Genomic DNA, 11,983 nt, shown 5'->3' with positions numbered 1-11,983 from the left:
AAAGAAAAAATTACAAGAAAAGAGAGACTACACTAAAGGGATTCTCTTTCCTCTTTTCATCTCTCTTATGATTCTTTTAAAAATATTAAATTTAAATTAATAATTTTTACATCCAATTAGACCAAAGTTGACAAAAGCAGAAATCAAAACCTAGACAATATGTGGGGTGGAACAACTCTAATCAGTAAATCATGTTATCTTTTCAGTAAAAGAAACTTACCGTAGATTTTATTAAAACCTATTTTCTGAATGAAAATCTATTTATAGCTTTAGACATGACTCTTAAAATTTGTATTTAAAAACAGAATTAAAACAACTCAAAACCAGAAAATAACACAGTAAATTCCGACCCTTCACTACTAAAACTGCTATAACTTTCTCTAGAGAAATCCAATAGACTTGAAATTTGTTGTACCTGAAAATAGACTTCAATAGCTTTAATTTGATAGGTTATACACCCATAATGGTTAACGTTTGCCCCTTCAAAATGTCATTTAAAAACTGCCTTAAATCTGTCCACTGTGCAGTTACGAATTTAATGGCAAATTAAGTTTATTCAACACCCCTCCTTAAACTTAATTCTCTTCTGTCCTTCATGCCAAGTAGATTTCTCATTTTCTCAAAAAGTCTTGTGGACAGTGGCTTTGCAAAGATGTCAGCTGCTTGGTCTTCGCTTTTCACATGCACCAGTTTTATCTCCTTTTCCTTCACGTGCTCTCGGATGAAATGGAACTTCAGGTCAATATGCTTACTTCTTTCATGATGGACAGGATTCTTTGCCAATTCAATCGCTGATCTACTGTCCAAGTAAATTTGTGTGGCCTTCTCTTGAGCAAAATTTAGCTCATTCAACAATCTTCTCAACCAAATCACATGACACACACAACCTCCTGCTGCCACATACTCTGCTTCGCACGTAAAGAGTGTTACGACTGGTTGTTTCTTTGATAGCCAAGTGAATGTCGTGTCCCCCAAAAAGAACACATATCTCAATGTACTCTTTCGATCATCCACGTCACCGCACCAATCGCTATCGTAATATCCCACTAGCATGAAATCTTCAGCTTTTGTGTAGAATAACCCAATGGATTCAGTTCCCCGAATATACCGCAAAATTCTCTTTACTGCTTTCAAATGCGTGTAGACCGGCTCCTCCATGAATCTACTTACAACACCAACGCTATAAGAAATGTCCGACCTTGTGCATGTGAGATAACGAAGACTCCAAACTAAACTTCGGTACTTGGTCGCATCTACTCGTTCTCCACCATCAAACTTAGAAAGTTTCACCCCGGTTCCATTGGTGTCAATACCAGATTACAATCCTCCATTTTGTTTCATTTTAGAATTTCTTTTGCATATTTTTCTTGTGACACAAAAATCCCAGTATTTTCTTGTCTAACCTCCAGGCCAAGAAAGTACTTCATCAAACCCAAGTCTGTCATTTCGAACTCCCGAGTCATAGCCTCTTTAAAATCTTTTATCATCTCCTCATTATTCCCCATGAATATAAGATCATCAACATAAAAAGCTACAAACAACAAGTTACCTTTTTCTTTCTTCACATACAATGCATGCTCGTATGGGCATTGAGTAAACCCATTCTTCTTGAAGTAAGTATCGATGCGGGTATTTCAAGCTCGAGGTGTGCCTTCTTTAATTTCAACACCTTCTTTTCTTCCCCGATTTTCATGTACCCAGGTGGTTGCTCTACATACACCTCTTCTTCTAGCACACCATTCAAAAATGCTGACTTGACATCCATTTGAAAAAATTTCCATTTGAATTGAGCTGCTTGAGAAATGAGAAGGCGAATAGGCTCCATTCTTGTAACTGGGGCAAACACTTCATCATAGTCTATCCCCGCCTTTTGTCGATACCCCTTTGCAAATAGCCTTGCCTTGTATCGCTCTATCTCACCTTGAGCATTCATCTTCTTTTTGTATATCCATTTTACTCCTATGGGCTGACTTCCTTTTGGCAATTTAACCAGCTCCAAAGTTTGGTTTCGCTCAATTGCTTTTATTTCTTCATCCATGGCTGCTTGCCACTTCTCATTCCGTACCGCTTCTTCAAATGTAATTATTTCGGCATCCGCCCAAAGACAAATTAAATGTACCTCACTTGTTGAGTCGTACAAATCTTGCATGCTTCGCATCATTGGTTGTCTTGGCTCATCTTCATCATCGATTGTTGGTGAATTTTCTGGTGTGTTTGTTGGTGTAATGATTGCACCGGTAGATGCTTCTCCTTTCTCAAATATTACTTCCGTTGATTTTTCCCAATCCCACGAACTTGACTCGTTTACATGCACATCTCGGCTGACTACTACTTTCTTTTCTATTGGATCAAACAACTTGAAACATTTTGTCTTTTCATCATAGCCAATAAAGATATATCTTTTTCTTTTGTCATCGAGCTTGGTTCTTCTTTGATCCGGTACATGCGCATAGGCCACACTACTGAATACTTTGAAATGCGATACGGTCGGTTTTCATCCACTCTAAGCTTCTTGTGGTGTTTGGTTCACCAATTTCGCATGTGGCCACCGATTTTGAACATACACGGCACCTTGAACCGCTTCTGCCCAAAATTCTTTAGGCATGTCTTTGCTCTTCAACATCGATCGAACCATGTCAAGAATAGTCCAATTTTTCCTCTCGGCCACACCGTTTTGTTGAGGTGAGTAGGGTGCGGTTAAAAACCTCTTGATTCCTTGCTCCTCGCAATATTTTGTAAAGGCAGTTGACATGTACTCTCCACCTCTATCTAACCGTAAAGCCTTGATATAATTCCTGGTCGTCTTCTCTACTAACACCTTGAATTTCTTGAACACCTCGAATGCCTCATATTTTTCCTTCAAAAAATAAACCCAAGTTTTCCTTGTGCAATCATCAATAAAAGTGATAAAATACCTTTTCTCACTGAATGACTTTGGTGTGATAGGACCGCATATGTCGGTGTATATCAACTCGAGAGGCCTCCTTGCACGATATTTTGCTTTTTTTAAAAAATATTCCTCGCTTGTTTGCCGAGTACACATCCCTCGCAAAATTTCTTAATGTAATCTATGTCAGGTAGCCCGTGTACCATATCCTACCTTTCTAACTCTTTTAGGCCACCGTAATGCAAGTTTCCGAATCGTAAGTGCCACAACAAGGCCTTATCCTCCATGTTGACTTGCAAACATCTTTCTCGCACCTTTCTCAAGTTAAGTTTGAACATTCGATTCTTGGCCATCTCCACACGTGCATGCAACTGACTTTTTTTATCCTTCAAGTGCAACATTCGGTCTTTCATGAAAACTGAATATCCCTTCTCCAATAATTGCCCCATGCTAAGGATATTACTCTTCAAATCGGGCACATAATAAACATCCTCAATCGATCCTTCTTTACCATCTTTTTGAGAAAAACATATTTTACCTCGGCCCTTTACTTGAACCTTCGATGCATCTCCAAATGACACGTGCCCTTCTTCTATCTCTTGCATCTCCACAAAGAGGTGTTTGTGCCCGCACATATGATTACTAGCGCTGGTATCAAGATACCACACCGTGTCGCTATCAAGAACGATATTTTCGTAGGCCATCATGAGAACACCATCTTCTCTTGTCTCCTCTTCCGCGAATAAATTCATGTTTTCTTCTACCTTTTTCTCGGAATAGCACTCCTTTGCATAGTGGCCATAATTGCTACAATTTTAGCACTCGACATTTGATTTGCACTCTTTTGCATAGTGCCCATGCTTGCCGCAGTTATAACACTCGACATTTGAATGATTTGACCGGTCGCCTCTCCCACGACCACGTCCTCTACCTCACCAATTTTGTTGGTTTGACTGCCCCTTCTCCTTATAGTATCCACCTCGACCGCGGCCTCCACCACCGCGACCATTGCTGCGACCTCCACGGCCGCTCCCTCTACCTCAAAAGTTTTGATTATAGAGTACCTTTTTGTCTTTGATAGACACCTTGGCTTGTAGTGCTTCCTCAAGCGACTCATTCTTCTTTTTCTTCTTACGTTGCTCATGTGCCTCTAGTGACCCAGCGAGATGGTCTATAGTTAGCTCCTCTAGGTCCTTCGACTCTTCAATAGCACATACAACATTCTCGAAATCATCAGTTAGTGACCGTAAAATTTTCTCCACAACCCTCGAGTCCTTTAGAGTTTCACCATTGCACTTGAGCTGATTTACCACAGTTTGCACATGCGTGATATAGTCGGATACACCTTCCGACTCCTTCATCGTCATACCCTCCAAATCACTGCGTAGAGTTTAGAGTCTTACTTGCTTTACTCGGTCAGCCCCCTTGAATACTTTTTGCAACGTATCCCATACTTCCTTGCCAGTTATTGCGCTCGCTATCTTTTCAAAGTCCGACTCGTCAACCGCTTGAAACAACATGTATATCGTTGTCTTGTCCTTCATTCGTGTATTTTTCAATGTCTTGATTTCATTTACTGTCATATCTTCGGTATTCTCTGGTTCGGTGAAACCATTCTCGACTACTTCCCATGCATCTTGGGCCCCAAGCAGTGCTCGCATTTGAATGCTCCAGTTGTTGTAGTTGGCTTTCATCAGTCGTGGTAGTGACAAACCCGACATTTTCCCGTAATTTGCCATTGGCTCTGAATACCAATTTGTAAGTATTTGATATATATTTAGGTGGAGGGAAAAGAGACACAATTCTCACAACAACTCGTGTATTATTCAGACTATCTTTTTGTATTTTCTCTCTCACCTTCTTACATGATAATACAAATCTATTTATAGCCTTAGACATGACTCTTAAAATTTGTATTTAAAAACATAATTAAAACAACTCAAAACTAGAAAACAACACAGTAAATTCTGACCCTTCACTATTAAAACGACTATAACTTTCTCTAGAAAAATCCAATCGACTTGAAATTTGTTGCACGTGAAAATAGACTTCAATAGTTTTAATTTGATAGGTTATACACCCATAATGATTAACGTTTGCCCCTTCAAATTGTCATTTAAAAATAGCCTTAAATTTATCCACTGTGCAGCTACGAATTTAATGTCAAATTAAGTTTTTTCACCAACACGGGAAACAAAAGAATAAATGATGCACTGCCTATGCAATCCTAGGGTATTTAGAGAATTACTTACGTTAGGAAGATCATAATTTTTTTAGGACAGTTATTTTTTATTCCACACTCATCAACATCCAAATCCAATATACTCTTTAGCAAGAGTTAACTCTAATTAATTTATTTAAAAGCAATGAATTATATTAAAGAATTGAAAATATTGAAATCAGTTCAGAGTTTATAGGGTAAACCAAATTTCTCCATTCTTAGACCAACATCCCCATCCGTATCTTTCTTTAGCCTCCAAATTTCGCCCTCTCTCTCTGCCATTCAAATTTCACCATTCAGTTGTATATACAAAACTGGTTGACTAAGATGAAATTTTATTAGATACAGCATAGGATCACACAATAGCTCAGTAAAATACTCACACACGTGTCCTTGATTTTAAAAGGCGCTAGGCGCACAGAGGCTCAAAGGTACTCTGAAGCCTAATGCGCAAGGAGAAGGTGCACGCCTTTCGTAGATGATGCGCACTTTGTATGTTAAAAGTATATAAATTAATTATAGAATACATTTTCACCCATTACCCATGGTTCACTTCTAAAGCACTTAATATCTTCTCTACACTCTTTTCTTTTACCATTACTTGTCCACTCCTTATGATTCAAGACACATTTCTATAATTCACAACATACTAGTTTCTAAAGTATTTCAAACATAGTTAGAGTTATCCTAATTTTGCTTCGGACACATGGATATAGGAAAAATCATATGGTTGCCACGTGAAACGATATAGGAAAAATCATATGGTTGTCACGTGAAACAATAACTTGTCCATACAAATAAACTAAACAAAAGAACGATGAGGAACACTTTCCTTTGATAAAAATCACCTGCCCATGTTCAATTGCTTGCTCTCTTTCCCTTTCACCAAAATCTATCACTTATTAATTTATATTTAATTATTTTATTTATTTTTAAATTATATAAATTAATTTTATTATTAGTTTAAATTTTTTATATAATTCTAAATTATTATAAAATATAACTTTTATATTTAATAATTTTTACGTAAATATTATTTGATTTAATATTTTATAATTTTAAATTAATTATAAATATTATTAAATTAATTAATTAAAAATATAAAGATTATAAAAACAATGTACTTTTAATTAAATGGAGGCAAACATTAGATGAAAGAATTGTAATGGGCTTAGTATAAATAAACAAATATTAGAGATGGGTCATAGGTTTGGGCTGATTAATATGTGATTTTATATTTGTTAGAATGTTAGGGTTAAGGGATGAGAAAAAGTGTGAAAAAGGAGAGACTCTACTGCCGTTCTCTCTTGCTATTCTTCTATGTTCTGCAACATTTTTCATCTTCTTCCTCATATTTTCTTTTCTGAAGGCGGCAGAAGCGCACGCCTCGTGCCTATGTAGAAAAGCCCCCTCTGCGCAAGCCGAGGGTGCTTCCCGTTTTGCGCTGCGCCTGTATCACCAGAGGCGATTTCTCCGGAGTCCACCTGCGCCTAGGCTGGCTTTAGAAAACCAAGCACGTGCACATCAAATAAACATGCAATGAGCGCACATGCAAATAAAAAGGTCAACAAGTCATGCTGCAAGGCTGAACTGAAAATGGGGATTTTATGGTTCACATCACGCAGTTCCAAAGATTTGAAGGAACTAAAGATATGAATTCATTGTAAGGTTAACCGGTAAAAGATTAAACTAGTCAAGGGCTTAAATGTAATATTAGTTCCTTTCGATATTATTGAGGTATTAATGTCTGAAAAACAACAAAACTTACCCCCTTAGAAAATTCAACAATGATACGGCTTCCATCTAAGTTTCAACCATTAAATGAATATCTTGCATCATCAGCATCTCTAGGGTCACTGAATTCCTGATATCCAGAAGACAAAACAACACACACAAAGGAAAAAAATATCCAACCAAAACGATCATATTTACAACATACGCTGAAGAAATTTGTAGACAATAATTTTTTTTGATTTAAATTAAGAGAGTCGAGAAATACATACAACAAATGCATAGTCGCGCTTTATATCCACATCACGTATTCTGCGCAAACGGGTGCCAGAAACAGTAAGGCCATCAAGACAATTATAGAAGGGTTAAAATCTTTGAACTGTCCTTATTTCTTACCTGATGTGCGTCTTACCAGTGATGTGTCGGATTCGGGAGTCGGTTGCAGTCAAAGAAGGGTTAACACCCTTGAACTGCCCTTTCGGTACTATGTAATTTACAGTTGTTTTTAGTTAAGAAAAATGTAACTTTAAATTAAAAGGTAAAATAACGATCTCAACTACATACAATTGATTGATTTGAAAGCGTACCCTTTAAAAGTCAAAATATGTGTTAGAAGAGATAAATAAATAATAAAGAAAGTAAAACAAATGAAATAAAGAAAGTAATAAAAAATAAAGTAAATATAAAAATGAATAGAATACATAAAATAAATAAAATGAAGAAAAATAATAACACTAATATACACATAGCAAACAACTAAATAAAAATAAGATGATAATGCAAATAAATAAATAAATAAAACAAATAAAATGAAGATAAAAATAGAGAATAAAAATAAAAGAAAATAAATAAATAAAATAAAAAAGTAAAAGTATATATATATATATAAGTAAAATAATAATAATAAAATAAAAATATAAAATAGAGAAATAAAATAGGAAATATAAATATATATATAATAATACTAATGATCAAAAAAATATATATATATAAAATTAATAAAACGTAATATATATATATAACAAAAATAATTTAAAAAAAGAGAAAATTAAAATTTAATAAACAAATTGAAGTTGATAGGGGTTAAATTGAAAAGAAAGACAAATCACGTGGCCAAATTAAAAGGGAATTGGGGTTTAAAAATTGATTTTGGGGGGGGTCAAAATAGGCGTTTTAAAATAAGAGGGACAAAAAGCGCAGTTTACCCCTTTTGACAAAAACACGCGGATCCTTCCCGAGTCTGAGTCACGGGTCACCATTATGATCCATGGGCCAAGTTTAAAGCTTATTTTTTTTTCTCAAAAAATGATCATTTCTCATCTCTTCACACGAGAGCCCCCTAAAAACATTTTCTCTCAAAATGTTCATCCTAAAGAATGAACACAGCCATGGGTTTCCAGATTTCGGTCGTTGGCCACCGTGCGCCGCCTCGCCGCCATCGTTGAACGGAGGCGGCCACCGTTCATCGGCGACAAAAATTAATTTTTTTCGAAAGCCCATCCCCTTGTTGTTTTAGAAATCCAAGTATTTTTTGAAAAAAAACTCGCCTCGGGGGATAGATCTAGAAACAAAGTTTCTAACCACCCAATTTTCCGGTCATCGACGTTTCGAGTCAAGAGAAAGAGAGCAATCACGCATGCAAAATCAGAAACTCAACGAGGTAAAAAAACAATACCTTTATTATTTCACTTCGAAATGGTTACAAGAGGCTTGGATTCACTGTTTTTATGTTTTTCGAATATTGCTTGTGTATTTGGTAGTCTATTTCGTGCATAATCTCGTATGTAATCGTGTCCCCTTGTTGTGCTTAAAATCATTTATTTATAATACAAAATGCTCTATTTTTAACCTAGTTTGAGTCCTAATCAAACTCTAACTCTTGCTTGTTGATCTTGTGGGTTGTTGCTAAGGAAACCGGCCGGTTGCGTGGAGCGAAACATGCGGCGCGAGACTTGGCGTGGAGGAGTCTTTGGGGCTTGCTGCGACGCTGGTGGAAACCGTTTGATGAGAAACTAAGGTTTTCAACCCTAGTTCATCGATTTGGGGTAGCAGATGGGTCCATGTTTTGGTTCCAACTGGGCTGCTGAGTTTTGCTGGGCCACGTGTTCAGGCATGAAAGAAAGCAAAGAAGTATGTAAATATGCGCAACATATGTAATAAAATATGTTATATAATATAACTTATTATATAATATTAACGGACAAAATTTGATATCTTCAGCTGCCCCTCTTTGCTCATTATCGTGTAACGAAAATGGAGCAAAGACTTAAAGATACAAATTTTGTCCATATCGAACGTGTTCTGTTATAGAGTTGAAATCCAATATTAAGACTGGTTTGTCAATTTAAATCACGAAATGACTCCCTCGTTGTGAGGTTGAGTCAAAACTGGAAAATTCTGAGCACGAAATCCTTCGTAGTGAAGTTGAAATCGAACTCTAAGTTTTGACCAGTAGCTCATGGATCGTCTTCTGGCTCAAGATACTTCGTCGTGAAGGTGAAACTCGTCCTGAAGACTTTGGTGTTGTTGTGTCACAGATGACTCATTCGTCATGAAGTTGAGCCTTGGAATTGAATATCCTTCGTCGTGAAGTTGAAATCCAATGTAAGTTGCGTTGTTTCAAGACAATATACTTCTCGCTGTGAAGTTTAAATTGACCCTGAAACTAGAAAGTTTATTGATAGCCACTCCTTCTTTGAGTTGGATATCATTCGTCGTGAAGTTGAAATCCAATCTAGAGATGGATGTTGCTTGTGTGTACGATTCCCTTCGTCGTGAAGTTGAAACCGCGGGTGGCCCCTTCGTCGTGAAGTTGAGCCTTGACTTAAATATCTTTCCTCGTGAAGTTGAAATCCAAGTAAGTTGTATTGTTTCGAGTCCAATATCCTCCGCCGTGAAGTTGAAATTGGCTCTGAAACTGAGAAATTGTTCGTTGACAGCCAGCCGCCCTTTCACTGTGAAGTTGAGCTTGTGTTGTCTTGAGTCCAATATCCTTCGATGTGTAGTTGAAATTGGCTCTAAATGAAACTAAAAAGTTGTTTTTTAACAATCAGTCACCCTTTCGTTGTGAAGTTGAGCCTCAAATGGCACGATATCCTCCGTCGTGGAGTTGAAATCGTTGATGTGTGGGTACAATATCCTCTGTCGTGGAGTTGAAACGCGAATGGCTCTTATTCATGAAGTTGAGCCTTGACTTGAATATCCTTCGTCGTGAAGTTGAAATCCAAGTATTGTATTTTACGGGTGGACACGATTCCCTTCGTCGTGAGGTTGAAATCATGGATGACCCATTCGTTATAAAGTTTGGCTTCGAGTCAGATGTCATTTGTTGTGAAGTTGAAATCTATTCTCGAGCAAATTGTGTCGTTTTGAGTCCAATATCCTTCGCTGCGAAGTTGAAATTGGCTCTAGATAAAACCTGCTAAGATATGCATATATGCAATGTTATGGATGTACTGCTCTTAGGTATGCCTAAAATGCATATACAACATATGATAATCTAGGCTCGGGAGAGAAATCTTGATCTCCGGTTGCCTTTCGTGTTGACTCTTGATTTTGAAATCTGGAAGTTCCGATTTCCGATCTTGAATTCTTCAAATGTGTAAATATGATATTCTTTGTTTCTTGATTTGGGAAATGCTTTCTCGACCATCTCAAGTATGTGCCTAAGCCTTGGTTGGCTTCCGGGTACCTGTACTTTTCAATGAATATTTGTACATTAATATGCGATTATCTTTTGCATAAGTAAACAAATCATTAAGTTTAAGTTCAATCCAAGATGCTCAAAAGGAACTAATTTGGAGAAAAATTATCTTTATTTATAAGGGAAAAAGAACAAACAATACATGACAAACATTCTGAAAAATGAATACATGATAAAGTATGAAATGAGTGTCTTAGATCTTGATAATGTGGGCACTTCTGAGCTGAAAAGTTGTTAGGTGACTTTGAACATAGCCTTTGCCTAGGGATCTTTGAAAATACGACATGTTCTGGAGAGTGTAACTGTTCTCCGACTCGTTGAGTCTGTAAAAGATTCAGATACCGGGATGTTTCCACTGCCTGGATTTCTTGAATTATCCAAGTCTCCTTTTCGGGTTTTCAACTTGGACCCATCTTTGGTTGCAAGACGCCCTTTGCGAGTTTTCATCTTGAACCCACATTTTTCTTTTTCTTATTTTCCTTTTTTTTAATTTAGGGTGCCCTTTCGGGTTTTCACCCTAAACGTTTTTTTTTCTCTTTTTTTCCTTTTTCTTTTTTTTTTTTTTCTTTTTTCTTTTTTTCTTTTTCTTTCTTCGACTTAGGACGCCCTTTCAGGTTTTCATCCTAAGCGAAGTATTTCTTAACTGCATCTGAATTGATGGTGTAACACCTCCAACCCGTATCCGACCCGGATACGAGTATGAGGTGTCACATTGACTTTTCAAACTTTGACTCTTGACAAAATTCAAAGAAAATTTAAACATTTCATTAAAGTAAAAGCGGTTTAGTTACATAAATTGACCACAATACCCAAAATTAATCAGACCATAACTAATACAACCAATTAGTACATGCCAACTATACTCAAAATAACCAACTACATTTAAATTCTCTATTTTCTGATCTGAAATTTTTGTAAGGGAGGTGATGACCTGTCTTACTCTTCTTCGTTTCTCTTCTAGCTTCTGTAACCTACGTGTGAAACAATAACACGCTAAGTCTATGACTTAGTGAGACATAAAAACATATAATGCACTTTATAACATATATCAATACATGCATGTTCTTCTATCATGCTATACCAAATTACATAATTCCCTCATATCATGAAAAATCATATCATATTAATTACAATAAATAAATACGTACACATAACTCATCATTAACAGTTTATCATGTAATCACATACTTTTATGCTTAACCTTTTCAATCAAACACTCTACACACACAACATCATATCATTTCTATATCATTTATCATATTACTAACATATATTTGTTTATATCTCTTGATTAGCCCATGTACATATGTGAGAACTATAGATATGTGAGTTTATGGAGGTTGTGCACTAATGTTGTCACCACAGCTCATATAAATGCACCGAAGTGCCACATAGAATTGCACCGTAGTGCCGCGTAGAATTGCACCGTAGTGCCATATAA

Source organism: Hibiscus syriacus, unplaced genomic scaffold, assembly GCF_006381635.1.
Source record: "Hibiscus syriacus cultivar Baekdansim isolate YM2019G1 unplaced genomic scaffold, ASM638163v2 tig00111877_pilon, whole genome shotgun sequence".
NCBI lineage: Eukaryota > Viridiplantae > Streptophyta > Magnoliopsida > Malvales > Malvaceae > Hibiscus > Hibiscus syriacus.
This window is presented reverse-complemented; position numbering follows the sequence as displayed.